The sequence below is a fragment of the Arvicola amphibius genome, chromosome 4 (genome assembly GCF_903992535.2).
Source record: "Arvicola amphibius chromosome 4, mArvAmp1.2, whole genome shotgun sequence".
NCBI lineage: Eukaryota > Metazoa > Chordata > Mammalia > Rodentia > Cricetidae > Arvicola > Arvicola amphibius.
Window position 1 is genome coordinate 157,711,080 of NC_052050.1, and position 21,731 is coordinate 157,732,810.

The following is a 21,731-nucleotide window of genomic DNA, read 5'->3' on the forward strand; positions in this document are numbered from 1 at the left end:
TTCTCTTCTCTCTTCTCTCTTCTCTCTCTGGAAGATATATATATATCTTCCAGCCTGGCTATACTCTGCCCTGCCATAGGCCAAAGCAGCTTTATTCATTAACCAATAAAAGCAACACATAGACAGAAGGACCTCCCACATCAAGTGAATAAGGTCATTTATCATTAAGTTTTGGAAGAGTCTAAGTCAATGGTTCACAATCTATCGGTTGTGACCCCTTTTGGGGGGGGTCACACATTAGATATCTACATTACGATTCATAACAGTAGCAACATCACAGGTATGAAGTAGCAGCAGAAACAACGTTATGGTTTGGGGCCAGCACAATATGAGGAACTGCATTAACGGGTCGCAGCATTAGGAAGGTAGCGAGCCGCTGCTCTAAGATCCGTTCACAAGATGATGCTCAAAGCTGGCACTGTTATTAATCTAAGAGCCCGAGACTAGACAGATCATAGACTCTGGGAGAACCTAATGCTATCACTCCGATAAACAGGCATGTATTCGAGTCCTAATGAATGATCCACAGAACCATACTTCCATGAGTCTCTCAGCACTCCCCAGAGAAGATTTCATTTGCAGTAGACGGTGTTAACAACTGGTGGAGGTGCACAGAACAAGAGACCTCAGCCCTAAATGTGACATCCTCATCACATCCTCTCCTCCCAGGGCTTGGGATGATAGCAGAAGAGGCAGAAGGATCTTAAGAACCAGAGTCAGCACGCAATTCTGGGGAAAGAGTGTGTTGGAGGTGGGGGGGGGACAGAGGATGGAAGCTGTACATAGTAGCTCACTTTGTCACATTGTGCACAAGAAATGTCACGCTCGAACCAAGCAAACGTAGAGCATGCTGGGGGGGGGGGGGAGGTGGACTTGAAGTCCCTGCCCTGGGTGAGTGACTATTGGTGGTTGATCGCTGCTAGGAGAGGGAGGAGCAGTTTTCTTTAGAGAGTGTCCCCTGGTTAGTTGACCATACTCCAGGGGGAAACTATACACCAGAGAATCTATGGGCAACAGAGACAGACTAGATTGGGGAGAGAGAGAGAGAGAGAGAGAGAGAGAGAGAGAGAGAGAGAGAGAGAGAGAGAGAGAGCAAAGCTGAGTGGGTAGGAGGAGAAATATTTGGGTGGAGCTGGTAGAGGGAGCTGATGTGATCAGAATATGTTAGCAAAATTTTCAAATAACTAAAAAGTATGCGATAAATGAAAAGAAAAAGGAAAGGGGAAAAGGAGTGCTGGGATTTCTTCAGGTTCCACAGATTTAGTGAGAGCGGTTATGGCTTCGCTCAGGTGGAGAACTCCTCCATAACACTGAGAACAGCATGTGGCCCCTGCTGCAGAGGGGCTGGTTCTGTCCAGCGGTGTGGTAACCCAGACTTCAGTGGGACCCGTTAGTTCCCTTAGACATGAGTGGATGCTTCTGACTCCTTTAACCACAAACATGGTATAGCTCAGGCCCAGGGCTGATAAAATGTTGGTAGTTTCAAATCACAAATTTTCTCAAAACAACCATGAAGTTCAATTCATCATTGAATTAATTTAGAATTAAATTCCACATTTCAGCCCATTGCTTCCTTTGTTTTTGTGTTTGAGGTATGGTCTCATGGAGCCCAGGGTAACTCTAGCTCCTTCTGTAACTGAGGGTGATTGATCTCAAATGACCAGTCCTCCTACCTCCATCTCCCACGTACTTAAGTGACAGGAACTCAATGCTATGCCTGGTTTACAAAGCACTGAGGATCAAATCAGAACCTGAAACATGCATGGCCATCTGAGCCTCGTCCCCAGCCCTCGGGCATCTTCCTTACAAAACCATGTCCTGAACTTTAGCGCTCTGAGGTAGTGTTGTGATCATCAGTAGAATAACCTGACCCTTATTAAGCTGGAGACCTATTGAAGAGTTGAGCAAACTGTCCACGGTGCTAGAGCATCTGACTCAGGAGCCGAGCTCACTGCCCCCACGTGTTCTGACCACAGATCTAGTTGGCAAAAAGGGCTTCTGCCTCTGCTTAATTCTGCTTCGGAGAAAGGGGGCGGGGGCGATGAACTGAGATGCCTCTTGGTTTTTCCATTGAGGAACAGAAGTGACGTGGCAGGAGGAGCGTTTGAGAGGTAATTAGGGAGAAGTTCCGGGTGTTGTCAGGGCAGACTGTCAGTCAGTGCCAGGGTGGTTGAGTCTCACTCCCGGTTAGTTCCGCTGCAGGCCCCATCACACGCTGCCCTGTGAGGGTCTCCCTCTGCAGAGCAGGGGCGGTGACCATGGCCTCACCACCCAGCCTCCCCCTTAATAATTATGGTATTTCCCTCCCAGGCCTCCCTCACCGGCCCAGGGCTCCCAGAGCAATCCTCGATTGCTTACTGGTAATAGGGAGCTGAGATTAAGGAGACAGAAGCGGTAGAGTGTGCCACAGCTGTGGGTGCCATGGTAACAAACATGGGAAATTACCCTTTGATTGATGGATAAAGTAGGCCTGATGTCATTTGCTGCTCCAAATTCGCAAGAACAAACGTAGAAGTTGGCCCGTTGGGGGTTACTGACAACGAAGATAAAACATATTTTGAGAATTCCGTGTAAATTGTGCATCCCATTCTTTTAGCTGTGACAAGGATAGGGTTATGTTTCTGCCTCTGGGGAAAACACCGTAGGATGCTTTGTTCCTGCCTTCCTGGGTGGATTAGCTGAGGCGGTGGATGGCGCAGCCTCGCGGCGGGTACGCGCTACTGCAGGGCGTCTGAAATCTTCCGTCAAGTAGGAAAAGGCAGTTCTCCTGTCTCTCTCTCTCTCTCTCTCTCTCTCTCTCTCTCTCTCTCTCTCTCTCTCTCTCTCTCTCTCTCTCTCTCTCTCTCTCTCTCTCTCTCTCTCTCTCTCTCTCTCTCTCTCTCTCTCTCTCTCTCTCTCTCTCTCTCTCTCTCTCTCCACGTGTGTGTCTTTCTCTGTCTCTCTGTGTCTTTGTCTTTCTGTCTCTGTCTTTCTCTGCCTCTTTCTCTCTCTCTCATACACACGTGATCGAGATTAGAAAGGAGTGGAGTCTTGAAAAAGATTTTTAAACATGTTCTCATCACAGTATTGTAGTAGAGAAACAGGCTTTCCATATATTTTATACCAATGTCTCGGCCACTTCCTATTGCTACATTTAAGCTGTGTGTGTGTATGTTCAAGTATTTTTTTTTCCAAATTCAATTCTTTGGGTGGAGTGGGGTGAAGGAAAGTCCAGTTATTTATAGCAGGCAAAAAAAATAAATAAATCTCATTAATTTTATGATCCTTGAAGTCAAGAGACAAATTTAAAGAGATTAGTTTCGCCAGAATAAAATACAGAGAAAAGATAACAGGCCACAAAATTAAATGTGCAGCATGTAAGAATACCTTCATTCAGTTTGAACTCCTTCCTGTAGAACCTGGTATTTGCAGGTGTTCTGTACCCCAAGTTCGGATCCTTCCTACCCCCAGTTGCTTTTGTTCTCTACCATCAAGTGTCTGCCTCTGGCAAGGGTTCCTGTCATGGGGAACAGAATTTAGTATGTCTAGATTCTTCAGAGGCCGTGGAAATGCATCCCGACTCTAAGTCTCCATTCTTCGTACAGTCAGTGAATGTCACTAAGCCCATGGAATGAATACTCAGACAGAAGATTCCCCCTCAGACGGACTCACACCCCCCTCCAGTCCCGTCCAAGGGTCAGGGTCGCAGGGAGATGACTGACTTGCTGGAGAGGCTGGGGATTTCCCACTTGTCTGGGTGAAGAGTGGGGAGCACGGCCTGAGATCCATCCATCCTGGGTGCCGACAGAGAGCCTGAAAGAGCTTGTGGGCACACGCCCATCGTTCTGGGTTTGTGGGTGGCAGGGTGCTACCCTCCACAAACCTGCTGTTCTCCACAGCTTCGGGGAAATTCTGACACGTCTCCAGCGGACCTTCTGTTTCACATCCTACAGCTTGCAGGATCTAAGAGGAGATGTTAACCGGCATAGACCAGGAGAGCTGAGGAATTTGAGCCTGGAGCACAGGTGGGGACTGGTGTTGGGCTAGTACCAGGAGGAATCCAAGCTGAATCACAGGTTCCAGAACTCACTGTTCTGGTCATCAAGGCAGCATCTGGAGCAATGCAGGGGCATGTGTGGAGAACACTGGTACCCTTTAGGAGGCTTTCGTGGCATCACGACTCAACTGTCTTTGAACTGGTCAAGGAGCTAACAGTATCTGTTTCTGGATCCATGAGCACCCATGAGGGGACTCTAGAAGGAGCTAGCTCTGTTGGGCTGGAGTGTCGAATATGTGGAATTCTAAATTAGGTAAGAAAATTTAGCAAAGCTAGGTCGACCAGAGCAGGAGGACAGCAATCCCTTGGTCAGCTGCCTGTTTCACCTGCACTCAAGACTTTATGAATGGTCAACCCCTGCTCTCTGGCTGCTGCAAACTGAACTTGCTTGACCACAGCTCTTCTCCCCCACCATTGTAGACTCAACCACCGTCAGAACAAGTCTGGCTACCCCACGGCTTCTTAAAACGTGGGATGCACTGCCGAATTCGGGATCATGAAAAGTCAGCAACAATGAAAGGTTTCCGACTGCGATCACCCCAAAATAATTCGAAGTCTGAAGTGAATTCTCGGTGTTTCTGTCAGGGCTCCCCAGAGTCCTGTTGTAATGTCAGTGAATACACAGTAGGCGCACACCCTCCACTGAGTAGCATCGACAAGAGCTGCTGAAAACCCAGACTCACACAGTGACTGTTGTATACTGTTAATTTTGGTGTCCTTATTGTATGATGTTTTCTGCTCTTAGGGGGCCAGGATGGTTTAGTTACAGAAAGGAAAGAATAACTATTTTCTGCCATCATTTCTCAACATACAAACCTCTAAGTTAGGTATATTTAGGGTTGCCTTGTTTCAGAACACTTGATGGCACAAATCACTGTTTGAGTTACTGGCTTCAGTTTCATAAAACTTGCCAAAAGAGTTGCGACTTCAGATTAGGATAGGATTTCCATCCATTTCTGAAATGGTCTCAAACGTGGCTCTGTTTCTTTGTACCAAAGATTTATGCAAAGTGACATTTTCAGCATTGTGACTGTTGAATCAAAATATTGATCAGCTCTGGAAAATGTTGAAGACACTGTATCCTGCAGCGTGAAACATTCACTCAAGATTCAAAAATAAGTAAGCACACCCATCTCACTAGCATGCCCACTGGTTTTCATCTTCTATGGCTAGCAAAATTCAGTGTTTGCTAAAGAAGAATCATAAAACAAATTTCTTTATGACTATTATCAACTATTATCAATAGTTCATAATCTTGAAATGTCTAGAATGAAGAGGGATCACAGGTGGAAAAAGTTTAAAACTCCTTCTCTAGTCTGTTATAGCTTTTCCAAGTCTGTTACTGCAAAAGCAAATAGTTAACAGTTATTGGTCCAGTGTTCATGTCGTAAGTGGGACAAGAACTGCCAGTCAGCTACCCTGGCACTCGCTCATGAGAAAGGTCTCTGTTGTTTGACGAGCTCACAGAACTGGAAGCCCATGGCTCCCACCTCTGCCTTACAGGGTTGGTACCACTCTCAAACAACCCCCTCCCCCGGCTCCTTACACCACACATCACAGCAAAGATGGATGCTACAAGTATTTTGCAGCATGGACCTCTTCCCCTCCCCCTTCTGTCTTTTCTTTTCTTTCTTTTTTCCTTAATTTGGTTAAATAAAGACCAAGACTGTCTAGCTCTCTGTTCCTGGAAAAGCTGTGGTCAGATGTCTAGATCTGCCAGCCAGATGGAGAGCGAGATTTTTTCAGATCTCACCCTCTGTCTCTTGAGCACTTGATGGCTCTTGCTCCTATTTCCTCCACCCCTGGACACCACACACACACACACACACACACACACACGAGCACATAGCTATATTCTTGTCATCAAAAAACAGGCAAAGCTTCTTATGTGTGTCACTAAATATGGCTACGACTCTAACTGACATTGTTCTGTGCATTATAACACTCATATAAAATAATAATTATAACAACATATAACTAACGCTTTTATTAATTTCTAATATAACATTCCCATGGATGAGCCACCATAAACGGGCTGCCCATGCACGTTCAAGCATTGCGAGGCATAAATGAAAAAGTGATGATGACTGTATCGTTTGTATATGCCTGCAATTTAAATTGCTACATTTCACACAGAATCTGGGTAAATAAAGGAGGAAATGTTGGTTTTAAAATTAGTTTTAAATCTTAGACCTTGAGTTAAAATTTTAGCCCGACAAAACAAACAACTGTGTGTGTGTGTGTGTGTGTGTGTGTGTGTGCATGTGTGTGTGTTTGTGTGTAGGGTGCATAAGTCCCCTGAACTAAGGAGAATGTTATAAAAATCAAACACAGAAAGGGGCGTGAGTTCAGCGTAGGTGAGACAGCAGCAGAATACTCAGTGTCCCAGAAGAAAGACAGCTTCACAGATAGTCGCACTAGGAGACATTACAAGTTGGGGCTTCAGTGTGTGAGTCTTCGCAGGCACTGTCCAGAACTTAAGTATGTATTTGAAAGGGGGGAGATTTGGGCACGCACACGCATACACACACACACACAGTGGGAAAAGTGTGAAGACAGCATGTGACATGACAAGACCAAAGGCCTGAAGCCTGGAGGAATGATTCGGACAGCACTGTCGCCTTGCGCTCAGCCCCAGATGAGACACAACAACCTCCTGCTCTTCCAGCCAGAAGATGGGGAGTCTGCAGCTATGATAGCAGCCCCCACTGATAAGTCAGGGAGTAATGGGCTTGCAGCTTTGAAATAAAACAGATATTCAACGTGGCTTACTCCAGAATAAATTCTACCCTTTACATGAGAAAAAAAAAATTACAGGCTTCAAAAATTCAGCCAGATTAGAGGACAGGGAACAACAATGGGATTAGAGAAGCAATGGTATCTGCGCCCCCAGGCAGATCCAACAGCAGTGAGATGGGAGTTGTGTTGCCGAACACGGGGCATAGACACTGCAGATGTCTTTCAGCTGGGTAATAACGTGATCTCTGAAATTCCATAAACATCTTTTTTGATGGAATTTAGCACCACAGTAAAATCTGCAGAATGCTGTGTGTGGTGTGTGTGTGTGTGTGTGTGTGTGTGTGTGGTATCTGGGGACCCACTTGTCAGTTATCAGGATATTTTAGCCTTGAGTTTGAGAATCCTTCAGTGAAGAATGAGACAGTAGCAAACAGTCCTCAAAAGCTCACCACTCTGAGCATTATACTGAGGATTGCTCAGAACCAAATCTGCTCTGAGGAACAATAGCTTCTTGAAACAGAAAAGTTGGAGAGAAAAGAAAGGGAAAGAGAAGGCAATCTAGCCACCCAGATTCTTAGTATGTTTCCATGTAGTCTGAGAATGTGATACATGTATGCATGGCATACTCCATTTTCCCGTCAAGCTTCCCCAGAATTGCCCTCCTCCCCTACCCTGATCTCTTCTTCCTCCTCCTCGTCCTTTTCCTTGAATGTCCTATCCCCTAAGTCTGATCAGAGCTCTCTGTATGTATGAGTGTGGGTCACCATGGGAAGTCCACGAGGTTCTTTTTTGTTTTTGTTTTTGTTTTTTTTGTTTTGTTTTTCGAGACAGGGTTTTCTTGTAGTTTCTAGAGCCTGTCCTGGAGCTAGCTCTTGTAGACCAGGTTGGCCTCGAACTCACAGAGATCCGCCTGCCTCTGCCTCCCGAGTGCTGGGATTAAAGGCGTGCGCCACCACCGCCCGGCGTCCACGAGGTTCTTACCTCTAAAATGCTTTGCTTTCCATTTGGAAATGTTCTCCCATCATTTTAGACTGACTGCATATTTCATAAGCTTCTCCTGTGGTTCTGAAAGGAATTATAGTTTGATGGTTTTGTAGAATATATTATTTTTATTTTACTTTCCCTGAATCCATTCTATTTCCATGAATTTTATTTATTTTTTTTCAGAATTTTACATATAATATTTTATTTATATCATTTATATCCCTTCCTCTACTCCTTCTGTACCTGTAACCCCTTAAATGATTATTTTGTTGTATGTATACATACAGAGAGAGAGAGAGAGAGAGAGAGATTCATGTGTGTGTGTGTGTGTGTAGTGTGTATCCTGCTGAGTCAATTCAGTGTTGATATATGTACGTTTATTGCTGACCATCGGGGATTGGACAACTTACTGGGGTATTCCTCCCTGAGGAAGCACTGAGTCTCTGTTTATCAGCCCCCATTCATTTACCGTAGCCCTTCATCTAGGGGTGGGGCCTTGTGAAATACCTTCATCCATGTTGGCTTGCCAGTCTTGTTTAGGTGGCCATATTGTTAGGATTTCATGGAAGCCACTTTCCATCATATAAAGAAGATGCAATCTCCTAACACCCTACTTCTCTGGGACTTTAAAAAGCAAGGACTCTGGGTATAGTGACACCCTTCCCCCAACCCTCAGATCCTAATTCTTACCAAGGGGATCCTTTGTACCTCCATCCGTTCCACTTACCCTGAGAATAGAGAACATTCTACCCATGAAGGAGTCTCAATTATTTGAAATCATGAGCATCATCAATTAACACAAACGGAAGCAAGGGTAACCCCATAATGGAAGTAATCAAGAGTTTCCGAACTGAGAGGTCAGAGTAGCCAACAGGTAGGGTTGCCATTGGTTGCATGCACTGTAGGGAATCAGGGTGTCTAGGATGGGGTGGGCTCACTGAGTGTAATACTGCAAAAGAGAATTTTCTACCTTGAGAGAACGGGGACTCAGTGGCTTTTTTGACTTTTTATTCCACTATGGTGGTAAAGGCATTAAATTCAGCAAAACAAGAAAACTTAAGAATAGAAATTAACTTGCTTTTTCAAGTTCATCAGAAAGCCAACTGTAGACGTTACAAGTCTTATGTTCAGTTGGCAGTCATTCTTTGCTCTTCGGGGCTTGCTGTTGCCACGGGAACATGGCTCTGTAACTGGAGTACCTGACATCCTTTCAATTAGCTACTGGTTTGACTCCAGAGGGTTATAAACTGTCTTCCTGCTTTGGTAATGAAATGCTTGCTGTAGTTGGACGTGATTTGTACAAACAAATGTGTTAACATTCTGTTCTTCATCATGATTTTCTTTATCTGGTTTTGAAGTATACTTTGCCTATTTTCTCCTGGATTTTCACATATTTGATAAGATTTTTGCTGAAAATGTCTAGAGTACCATAATGATATTTTTGTATAGTTTTATAGCTCAGAAGTGTAGTCGGACTTTTTGTTGGGACCATTGGCTCTCCAGTAAGGATGCAGAAAATGTATTAATTAGGAAAGCTCAGTCAGTAGCTTAGGCTTGTTTCTAGCTACCTCTTAGAACTTAAATTAGCCCATATCCCTTACTCCGCATTCTTTCACGTGGTTTAGTTACCTCTGCTTTGTAATGCTCATGTTGCTTGCTCTTCATCCTCTAACATGGTCTCCACCTTCTTCTTCCCAGCATCCTCTCTGCCCTGTAAATCTTGCCTAACTATTGGTCGTTCAGCTTTTTGTTAAACCAATCTGAGCGACACATCTTCACAGTATATAAAAAGATTAGTTCACAACACAGAAGCTTAACAAAATTATTCTCTGGGTAAAATCAAAGAGTGTGCAGATGGGTTTTTAGGAGCACTTAGAGGAGTTTCCCGTTTGTTATTGTTTTGTTTTTTGAGACAAGGTTTCTCTGTGAAGCCCTGGCTGTCCTCAGACTCAGACATCTGCCTGCCTCTGCCTCCCAAATGCTGAGATTAAAGATGTGTGCCACCATCACACAGTGAGTTTCCCATTCTTTAAGGCAGTCGCAGAATTCAGTTCTCCCCCCCCCCCGTGTATACATGCTTGCACATGTGTGCAGACACACACTCAAGTGTATATGCATGCCTGTGGAGGCCAGAGAACAACCTCAAGTGTCATTCCCCAGGTGCTAACCATCATGCGTGTTTGCGTCATAGTTGCTCTCTATCCTGAGGTTTTACAGTACACTAAACCTGCTGGCCAGGATTCCCCGGGTATCCTCCCATCTCCATGTCCCAAGCTCTCTGGTTACAGAGTCTGTGAACACACATAGCTTTTTACATAGGTTCTGGAGGTCAAACTCTAATCGTTGTGTTTGTAAGGAAAGGACTTTATCAACTGAACCTCTCTCCAGGCCCAGAATTCAGAGCCTCAATGGTGAGTGGAAAACATACAAAACCGCACGAAACCGCTGTGCTAGTCAGGGTTTCCCACAGTATTTACTTTCTATGGCTGTGATGAAATACCATGACCAAAAACAAGGTGAGGAGGAAAAGGCTCATTTGGCTTACACTTCTATATCTTAGTTCATGGTTTAAAAGAAGTCAGAACACGAACTCAAACAGGCAGGAGCCTGGAGGCAGGAGCTAATGAGGCCACGGAGGGTGCTGCTTACTGGCTTGCTCTTCATGGCTTGTTTAGCCTGCTTTCTTATAGAGCCCAGGGCCACCAGCTCAGGGATGACACCACCCACAGTGGGCTGGGCCTTCCCCCATCAATCACTAATTAAGAAAATGCCCCACAGCTGGATCTTATCAAAGCATTTTCTCAGTTAAAGTTCCCTCCTTTCAGATGGCTCTAGCTTGTGCCAAGTTGACACAAAACTTGTAGGAGAGCTAATCCTTGTCAACTTGACAAACGAACATACCACCGCTAAGTCATAACCTTTCCTTTCTTGTTGGTCTCCAAGATCACACATTAGCATCAATATCACAATATAAAACATTTTACAAGTTTCAAGGGTCCCACAGTCTTTGCAGTTTCAAACACTTAAAAATTCAATCTCTTTTAAAATCCAAAGTGTCTTTTAAATCCTAAAATCTCTTTAAAAAATTCAAACTCTCAACTATGGGCTCCTATAAAACAAGAAAATAAATGAATGTTTTCTTCGAGAGAGAACCAGAACACACTATTTTCAATCTGAACAAAGCAAAATCAAACTCCAAAAGTACAATAGCTCAATGTCCAATGTCTGGGATCCACCCAGCAAGCTCCTGAGCTCCTGCAAAGGGCTTGGGTTACTTCTCCAGCTCTGCCCTCTGCAGCACACACAGCTTGTCCTCCAGGCTCCAGCTGGCTCCACTCCATGGCTGCTGGTGGTCTTGGTGGTCATCCCACCATAACTGGGCATCTCTAAAGATGCTGGGGTTCCTTGCTGCAACCTCACTGAGATTTCAGTAATAGTCTCTCCTGGGCTCTCTTCTGGGATGCCAGCCTTTCCACACAGTGCCAAGGCTCAGCTTCTCTCCATAACCCCTTCACGCCTTCAAACCAGCACCATCTGAGTGGTTCTTACACTATCAAAATTGTTACCATTGTGCGACAGCTTGGCTGCTTCTGGGACATGTCTTCTGTGTGCTGACCTTCAGGAAACACTTTCTAGATTTTACCTCAGTGATGCTGATCTCTTTTTTACCACAGTTGATTCTTCAGGTCTGGCTCACCAGCATTCATTGTCCCAGAAAAACAGAGGTTTTCCTTAATGGTTCTGGTCTCTTGTTAATCACAGCTGATGCCTCGCATCCACCTGACACCACAGATTCTTCACACAAGTGACCTGGTAGAGTCTCTTTTTCCCCTGAAACTTCTCAAACCAGGCCTCCCTCAAACACACTGCTCTCAGCATTCAAGTCTTCCAAGCTCCCACAGAACAGCTTACTGAACTTTCAACACTCAGTGGCTTTTCTAGCCCAGGTTCTAGCTAGGGTTTCTATTGGTGTAATGAAGCACCATGACCAAAAGAAGGAGAGGAAAGTATTTATTTGGCTACACTTCCACAGCTTAGTCCATGATAGAAGGCACTCAGGACAGGAACTAAAACAGAGCAGGAAACTGGAGGCAGGAATCAGAGGCCATTGGAGGAGTGCTGCCTTGTGATTTGTTCCTCACGACTTGCTTATCCTGATTTCTTATAACACCCAGGACAACCAGCCCAAGGATAACATCACCCACAATGGGCCAGGCCCTCCCCCATCAACAATTAAGAAAATGCCCTGCAGGCAATAAAGGCATTTTCTCAATTGAGTTTCTTTCTTTTCGGGTGATTCTAGCTTGTGTCAACTTGAAATAAAACCATCCAGGACCACCACCGAAAGGAAGAGTGTCTGTTCTACCATGTGTTTGTGTGTTAACATTTCACTATGGGTCACATCTGAATCTCTGAATGTGACTCTAAAGCAGAATTTAGTGAGTGTGCAGAAGCGCGTCAGACACAGACACGGCACACGTCTTTTTATCCATTGTAGATTTTCACTTTCATTCCTCACTGTATGTAAATGCCTTGGTGAATATGTGTGCCTACTTATATCTAGGCATTTATATCTTCTTAACATAAATTCTTTGAATTGGAGAAGGACAAAAGCATAAAAATCTCCCACTTCTTGATGGCTACTCCCAGGATCTCAGAAGCCGACAAATCCCCTCCCCCACCTCACAAGCAGCTTCCTCCCAAATGGACTTGACCTTATAACTACGTCTCTCAGTCATGAAGCAGCATTTCCACCCTATCACATGTTTCAGTTTCTTAAATATGAGTGTTTTACATGGTTTCTTTTTATTTTTCACATTATCTCTTGATGCCTAATTCTTTATTTATGTGCACGCGTGTGTGTGCACGCACACACACACACACACACACACACACACACACACTCACACACTCTTTACACAGGGATTCACTATGTAACTCAGACCATTTTCAAACTGTTGGGAATACTCCTACCTCAGCCTCTTAGTGCTGGAGTTACAGACATGTGACACCATGCCTGTCTTAATGTATGGTTCCTAATTCGACGAGTAAGCATCTCTCTCCTGCCCTGTCCCCACCCCCCCCCCCCTCTCTCTGTCTCCATCATCACCTAGGCACGTTTACCAGTTTTATAGAACTTCCAGAATTTCCTGGGGTTTTTTTGATGTTGGTTTGCGTTTGCTGGGGAGCATTCTGGAGAAAGACAGTTATTGAAGCTATTTCAGGAAGGGTTTGATTTGTTGTTTGAAAGGACGGATAATCTAAAACTCAATTAAGACTTGTAAAGGGATAGTGGATACTAAGTTTTAAGATTAATGATTTCCTGATATTGGACCATCACTTTAATTTCGGCCCTTAGCCAGTTGGTGAGCGTTTTCCAACTCCTTTGTGCTACAGCCTTGTAGGTGCTGTGTCCTCAGTGTCTCCCAGACAAGGCCATGAAGGAAGTAGCTGGGCAGTAAGCAGGAAGGTGACATAGACGTCTATGGATGCAGAACATCATCGGTGCCAATGTCTCTTCCTTGCACTGTCACTAGGGGGTGAGAATTAATGTTCAAGCTGAGATGTTCCAGGTGGCTACTGGTCTGCCAGAATCTGAAATAAATGTCCCCAGCCCCACAGTGGAGAATGTGTGACACAGCAACTTTAGTTTCCAGGGAAGGATCCATGAGTAAGAGCCTTTTCCAAGAAATCACCTCTCCATCATTTGTTTCTTGCAAATATGCAACACTTCCAAAGATTTTTTTTTGATTCTTCTCTGGAAATACTGTCTTATCTTATGACATTTTCACTCGAAAGCACCACTATAAGTGCTAAAACTACAGGATGTCTGGCCGATGAGAGATGGCTCATCAGCTAAGAGCACTGGCTGCTCTTCCAGAGGACCTGAGTTCAATTCCCAGCAGCCACATGATGGCTCACAACCATGTCGATAACTCCATTTCAGGGGAGATCCAATGCCCCTTCCTGGCTTAGGAGGGCTCCAGGAACATATATGTTATCATAGATGTACAAGCAGGCAAAAAGCAAAGAACAAAAAAACAATTAAAAAAAAACACCCTCATCTACAGCTAAATAAATAAAAGTGTGAAAAAAAAACTACTGGGAGCCAAATCAATTCAAATTTGAAAAGGGCAACTAATTATTCTAGAGTTTGTTTTTGTTTTGTTTTGTTATTGTTGTTTTGGTTAAATTATATAGTGGCTCTATTTTCTTCTTTGGTTTTGGCGGCACTGGGAGCAAGCCCAGGACTTTACATACGCTAGGCTAGTGTCCTCTCATTGTGCTGCAGCATTAGACTTGACTAGTACTGACGTATTGACTCTGAATTTTTTTTTTTGGCTTAGCCTATAAACTACGATAATGTATTTTATTTTAATAGATCCCAAGTGGGATAATTTTTCCAAGTTAGGGTCTAACCGACTTAAGTTTTAGCATTGGTTTCTTAAAATCTCAACTGTTTATTTTAAACGTCTAACATTTCAAAAACTGAAAGAGATGATGAAAATAATTTCTCCTACTCAATAAAGTAAATATCTGAAACCCAAGCCTATTTACAAGACATTTGAATGTCATGGAACAGTGACCGTGTGTCAGTGTGTGACTGAGTGTATACAGACCTGGAGGAGGTGTGGGTGTGTTCTGTGGTTACACGGAGAGTCTGGTTTTCTTTCAGCAAACAAGGCAGGAAATGTTGCCTGTGCAGTAAGTACGGGGATGGATCAAAGCATCAGCAAAGCTGTCTCTTCCATCACAGCTCCCTGTTTGAGCCGCAGCAGCTGTGCGATTCTTCCTACAGTTTCCTGTTTTCAAGAATATTTCCTTCGCAGAGTCCTAGCGTTGGGGAAATTCCAGTTTAGAGAGCACTGTGGGCCAAACTGATTTACAATATGCGATACGTGCCATTTGCCAGAGAAAATGAAAGAGAATAAATAGAAACAGAACGCAACAGGCAATGCTCTCGGCAAGGGGTGCTCGCTTCCTTTTTGAGTAATGGACAGTGACTACCCACCTCAGGGTCCAGAACCCACAGCAAGAAGACGCCGGAACGTCTTCAGACAAATCCAGGGTCTTCCTCCCAGAATGCGTGGGTGCAAGGCAGCCCGAGAGGAAAGCAGCGTTCTGCAAGAACCTTCCGCCATAACCGCGGAAGAGAAAGGAAACGCCATTTTTCTTCCCTTCCTCGGTGACTGTCACTGTCTCTGCTAGGGGCCTCTGGTCATGGAGTAGAGGGTCACTTAACAGAGCAGGGAAGGACAGGAGCCCTTCCAGGTGACCCACGTGACTCTAAGGTTTAGTACACACGCTCACTTCTTCAGGAACCTTTGTAATTTTCCTATACACAATGATCCCACATTAAGCAGTCCTGGGCAGCCCATCAAAGAGTCATTATGGGTGGGTCAAAGAAATAAATGATGTATTTGGTGGGTATACATTCCCTCAGTCCAATATTTTTTTTCTGTTTTCTCAGATACATTTTTCATAATTAAAAAGCATCGGCGTGACAACTCTGGGGAAAATAAAAATGTGAAATGTGATATTTAGCAGCACACACCGGTTTCTGTTTAGACTGTACCTCTCTGGCTGCATACTGTCTTTTTGTTCTGGTAAAACACTGGAAAACCTGAGAATTCTCTGCTTAGCTTCAAGGCGATGTTTCAATGCCCAGTTTATTCTTGAACTTAGCTATGGTCTTAATGAATGAGTGAAATCTCTGTATAATATTTCTGGCTTTCTAATGTAGATCTTTGATTTTAATTTCATTGGGTACCATTTACATTTTAGAAGCAATCTGTAGATAATCTAATGTGCAGCAAACACTCGGCTCTCCGTGGCCTTGGGGCAATCCCGTCTGTGTGGGACTTTCTTAAGAGGGTGTGTCCCATTTCTTTCTGATGAAAGTTCAGTCTCATTCCATACAGGGATAAGACCCAGGACTCTCACCCTCTGCGGCTGCTCAAGCCTGTGTGGAACTCTAGGGAGCAAACATCCCATGTATCCTATGCTTATCCCGCCCTCTACTGAAGTCATCTCCAAAGAGTTATCATACCTAAGTCCCATGTAAAGTCACACTGTATTGTTTGGGGGAATAATATTCGGGAAAATGTTTGTACACTTTCAATACAGATAAAATAGTCTCCAAATATTCCCATCTGTGGCTGGTGGAATTCCTGGGTGTCGAGGAGGCTGCTAGTCTGAAAGTCTGGCTGTCTTGCATTTCCTTTTGCTAGCAGGCCATGCCTCGGTCCCTTCTCTCATTGAAGACATATCTACTCCTCTCTTGTAGACAGTTTTACCTTGCTGTGTGCTTTGAGTGCTAAGGTGGAAAGGAATGGTAGCGAGCGTTCTCGGCACCGCCAACTAGGGAAAAGCCAACCCTGCTAACCCAGCTGTGTGTGGTGATAGCACTTTTATTTTTCAGCATTATGGAGCTAATTCACCTGCCCTTGTCTCTCTCCCCTGAAACTTCCCATTTTCAATGCATAACTTCTTTACTAAAATTAGACCTTGCTTATAAAGACATGATTAAAATGATAAACATTTAAATATTCAAAATCTAACATTTTTTTCCACATGGCCAATACAGAGAGGATGAACTTGTGTTATATTGTTTTCTTTCTCACTTATAAAATGGCCCCTGAAAACTAGCAAATTCTTCATAGATTTTAGTTCTTACTTTTTATAAGAAAAACTTACAATTTAAATACTTCAGCAGCTTAAAAGAAACTGGTAACATTCATGCAGATGACTATTGTAACAGTAAACATGAAATATTAATGTCAAATACCAATTTTCAAAGCCATTTTCTGAAATATTGTTAGGATTTTCATAATGGCCAAAAAAAATTGTCTTAGTAAAGAGTATGTCATTGCTTTTAAATGTTATTGTGACACCTGGCTCAAACTAACGAGGTAGAGCCAACATTTTACCTTTATCTGTCTCTAAATTCTACTGAATCTAAATTAAAAACTTAAAGATGTGCTGATTCATAGAAGTAACAAAGTCTGGAGAGTGGTTCGTTATTAAAACTGAGACGCTTAAAAATAGCAAGTGAAAGGAAAAGGGGCAGATAAGATAGTCCAGTGGATTTGAAGTGAAGACTGCAGAAGAGCCCAGGGCTTCTGCCAGGAGAGGTCGCAGATGGGGTCTGACTGTGTCGGTGCCTGCAACACTGCTGCTCATGTTGAGTCCAGCCAAGTCATCTCTACCTCGAGAATTAAGCAGAAATTATGGCATATAAGTCATGTGTGAATGCCATTAAAATTACCCAAAGGGTGTTCATAAAATGTTGATAATGGGAAATGAATAGATTTGAAACATAGGCTGGTGTAGTCACGCTCACCTGTCCTCCCATCGGGCAGGCTGAGGCAGGAGAACCTTGGCATCCAGGCCAGGCTGAGCTGCGTGGTCAGACAATGTCTCAGTTCTAGAGGAACCCTCGTCAGCTCGTTCATCGGTTATTGTGCTCTTGAATTCAACAATTAGCGGCAAGGGTCTGATAAAATAATAATAGCATGCACTTCTAAAGTTATGAAAAATGTATCTTTCGGTATGCTCACACAGTAAATTATGGAAGAGAGAATGGTGAATAAAATATTAAAATGCTTAGAAATCGTGTCGCATGGTGATGAGAGCAGAGTACTAGAGACCTGGCAAACAGAAAGGGATCGACGTTCTTCAGTCAGTGTGAAACTCTGAGGTATGGAGCACCATACAGAGAAAAGTGCCCAGAGAGAATAGAAAGTAATTTAAGACACAAAGGCACATGTGCTAAGGGTTTTAGAGGAAACCTTCATAGTAAACAAAGTATTCTCAAAGCCACGGGAAGGATCATAAGACAAAAACCTCAACAAAGGTAACATGGTTGTATGGTCGGAGTACCTATCTTCTTGGTTAGTAGTGAATATCTCAGGATACATAAATGTGGATGAATTTTTGTTCCTGCTCATAAAAATACATAGGAGACCAACATAGTACAATATTTATAAGTGTATATGCATACATTATATATATATATATATATATATATATATATATATATATATAGAGAGAGAGAGAGAGAGAGAGAGAAAACTAATCAGCTGCATATCCCTCAGATGGCAGTTTTCTGACCAGACAAAAGTTTACTTGGACAGATGCTAATCATGACTGTAGATCATGTGATCATGCTAACACTTGACAAAGGAATTCAGTGACAAGATACATGACACACATGAGAAGACCAGACTTCACCGGGAAAACCATTGTACTTAATACAAATAGAAGTTTGAATGAATGACAAGTGTATTTCTTAAAATATATCAAACAAATTAAAACAACACAAATACGGAAATTACTGCATTAGGATAAGAATAACACACAGTAAGGGCGCGAGTTCACCTTTAATAACACAATGAAAATTAAGGAAGCACTTCAAGTCTCACCAAGGACAAGACAGAAGAACAGAAACAACACAGTAACAGCAAGGAGACAATGTGGATAAATTTAGAGTTTGAAACCCATAAATAAAAACCTTTCTACAACATAAGGCAATTTAAATGGAACTATCCCAACAACAGAAAACCACCACTATGCACCAATCATCAGAAAATAAGACAGAAATATAATTACTTTTAAGAAATTATATTCATAAAGTTTAGAAATTCTGCCACATTAGCCATTTTTTCTTTTTAAAATTTTTATTGTTTGAGAATTTCCTACATGAATATAGTGTATTTTGATTTGATAGAATTTTATTAAATTCACCCCAATTACCTCCCCTCTTGTTTGCCCCATACTCCTGACTCACTCACTTCCTGTGTGCTGTTTTTTTAAACCCAGTGAACTCCTTTAGAGACCAGTGCGGGCATGGATATGGGGCCATCCATGGGAGCGGGGGCATCCATGGGAGCAGGGGCAGCCTCTCACAGGCTGCTCTGCTGAACCCAGCAGCTCTCAGTTGCCATTCCTCCTTAGATGGGGTGGGACTGCACCAGCCTCACCTCCCCCTGTGCTGGGATCTAGAGTGGCTTCACACTGTGGAGGTCCCACTGCTGTGAGCCTACCTGAGTCCCCGCTGCTGCGAGCCCACCTGTGCGACGGCCTTGTCAAGCAAAAGCTGTTTCCCTGCAGACACCCATGACCATTGAGATACATAATTATTAGACATACTTTGTGTACTCCTATTTGTGATAAACATGCAAATGCAGAAGGAAAATGTAAAGCATGAGCTCATTCAAATGCTTTATAAATGGAATCTACAAATTATATTCATTCTATGTGTGTTTCTATTTTCATTAAAATGTAAATTGTTCAGTAGTATCTTTTCCCCCTTTATGATGATGATGTTGATAATAATGTTGCGATGATGACATAATGATGATGTAATGATGTGATGATAATGTGATGATGATGACAATGATGATATGGTGATGATGTCACAATTATGATGATGTGATGATGATGATGATGACAATGGGATAATGATGTATTAATGATGTGGTGATTATGATGACATGATGGTGATGATGTGATGGTGAGGATATAATGATAATGTTGTGATGATAGTGATTATGACAATTTGATGATGATGTCATAATAACCATGTGATGAGATGGTGATGATGTCTTGATGATGATTATGATGTGATGAAGATGTCTTGATGATGATGGGTGATATGATGTGATAGTGACAGTGATTATGATAATTTAATGATGATGATGTCATGGTGATGATGTCATGATAACCATGTGATGATGATTACTCTGTGATGCTGATATGGTAATTATGATGATGTCACGATAATGATGTAATGATGTGATGATGATGTCTTGATGATGATTATGATGTGATGATATGATAATTATGATTATGGTATAATGATGGTGATGATGGTAGCGGGGGTAAAGTCAGATTTAATTTCACATTGTTTCTCTTTGTAGTATTTTGTAGGCTTTTACAATTGGAACTTTCAGCCACTATTTTGAAGTCTTTATAACTATTCAAAAATTAAACTTTCTAGATGCAAGTATCTCAAATGGTAGGTGTCAGAGATAATGGAGGATAAAGATTTCATCTAGATATCTGGCCTTCTTTTGCTGAGATAATATCTAAATGACCATATAATAAGGTTTATGTTCTTTGGGAGATGGTTGTTAGGGCTCAAACTCAAAGCCTCATAAAGCTGAGCATGCATCCTACGAAACAACATAGTACCTAAGAATAAGTATTTGGAAATCAGAAAGTTCTTGTCAACCAAAGTGCCATCACACTCAGACATTCACTGACCACTCTTCACAGCAGCCAAGAAACAACAGGGCAAAGGTCCAACCGAGGAATCGCTAGAGAATGTGAGTTAGACATTTGAATATATGTATGAATGTATGTGCACATGAACACTATCCAATAAGCAATGAAGGAAATCCTGCCATTTCAGCAGCATGAATAGAAGCAGACATGATCATGTTCATTGAAATAAGCCTGGTGCCAAAGACAGGCATTGTCGCTCCTGTGAGGCTCAGAGTCGGTCTTGTGAACGGAACGGTGCTTACCCAGTGCAGGCAGAGGGTAAAAGATAAGTGGGTGCCAAACTGCAAGTGAGAGTATGTTCTGGTATGGTATTCTGCAGTGGGGTGGCTACCAACTAACAACACGCTAGAAGAAAAGGCTTGAAATATTTTCCATAAAGGAATGATAAATGACCTAATCTGAGCCTGGTACAACACATACATGTATTGAAGCACTGCTTGATACCCCATAAAAACACACAATTGCTACTCTTGTATTAATATTATTGCATTTGTTTATTAGACATGTTACTAACACGTATGTTTTCTTCTCGAATGAACAACAAAAGAATGCTGTTTAATTTTCCAAGTGATTGTTAAGTCACAATCGTGGGAATCTCCAGGCAAATGAGTGGAGAGCCATTGTCTTTTCCAGGATGGGTTCGTGGCACATCTGCTGTAGATGAATCTGTGTGTGTAGACTTAATCTACAGGGCTGGTCATAAAGAAATAATAGCTCTGGGGAAAGCAGAGGGCTGTAGGAGCAAAGACTTTTCCTGGGTCTGGAAGATGTCCGATGTTGCCCTTGAGAAGCAAGCACTTGGAATTTCTGTCCTCCTTCACTAAAATGCTTGGTGGAGTGATTGGAACTTTAAGGTGTACATAGCTTCCAGTGATATTGTCAAGACAGAGGGCAAAAGAGAAAGTAGAGGTATGGAAATCCCAAACAATGGCTTATGGGCCCACGTTAACTGTGTTGTTTTGTCTATAATGGTTTTAGTTTACATCAGAACCCAACTTCTGAGTAACATCGGGAGAACTTCTTATTTTCGTGACCTGGGGAAAAATGTTTCAATGCTTGGTGTTTTAAAGTGCTGGTCAAACCATCGTAGGGGGCTTATTTGTGTTGCTCTTTATAACCTCTTTTCATTGTAGAATCTGGTATGGTCCATGTACACTTCAGTAAGTGAGATATAAGAAAGAAATTATACGATAAAAATGTCGGAGCTGCAGATCTCATTAATTCAGTTTTTTTTCCATATTCTTCCTAGGCGAAGGTGAAGTTTACCTTTGAATGCCTAAGAAGAAATGCCTATTGTAAGCATTACTATACACATATTGAAGCATAATCTATTGAAAAGCGTCTTTGTCGTTAAGTGAATAGATGTGCTCAGTTTCTTATGCAATCAGTGCTCATTAACTGGGCTATTTTGTTGAGGTATTCTGACATATAGTGGGGAAGTAATGGTGCAGATGTTCAGTCCGTGCTCTCGGGTTGATAGCTGGGTGTGGAAGTTGACACGGAAATGAGCAACCGTGATTGAAAGGGGGCGGGGAAAGGCCGTGTTGAAGAGTAAACCATTGTCAGGTGTCCCCTCTTGATCAACGAGATGGAGGGGAAGTCAGTGGAAGGAAGGGCAGCCTGGCTCACACCGAGCGCTCCCGAGTCTGTCGGGCACCGAGCTGTCGGGAGAGCAATAAGGAAA

General features: G+C 42.9%; 1 protein-coding gene across 2 annotated transcripts in view; it reads left to right on the top strand.

Moving 5' to 3' along the window:
- The window catches only part of Nalf1 (NALCN channel auxiliary factor 1), a 462,371-nt gene that overhangs the window by 438,203 nt on the left and 2,437 nt on the right, over positions 1-21,731 (top strand). The gene's annotated exons all lie outside the window — the stretch shown is intronic.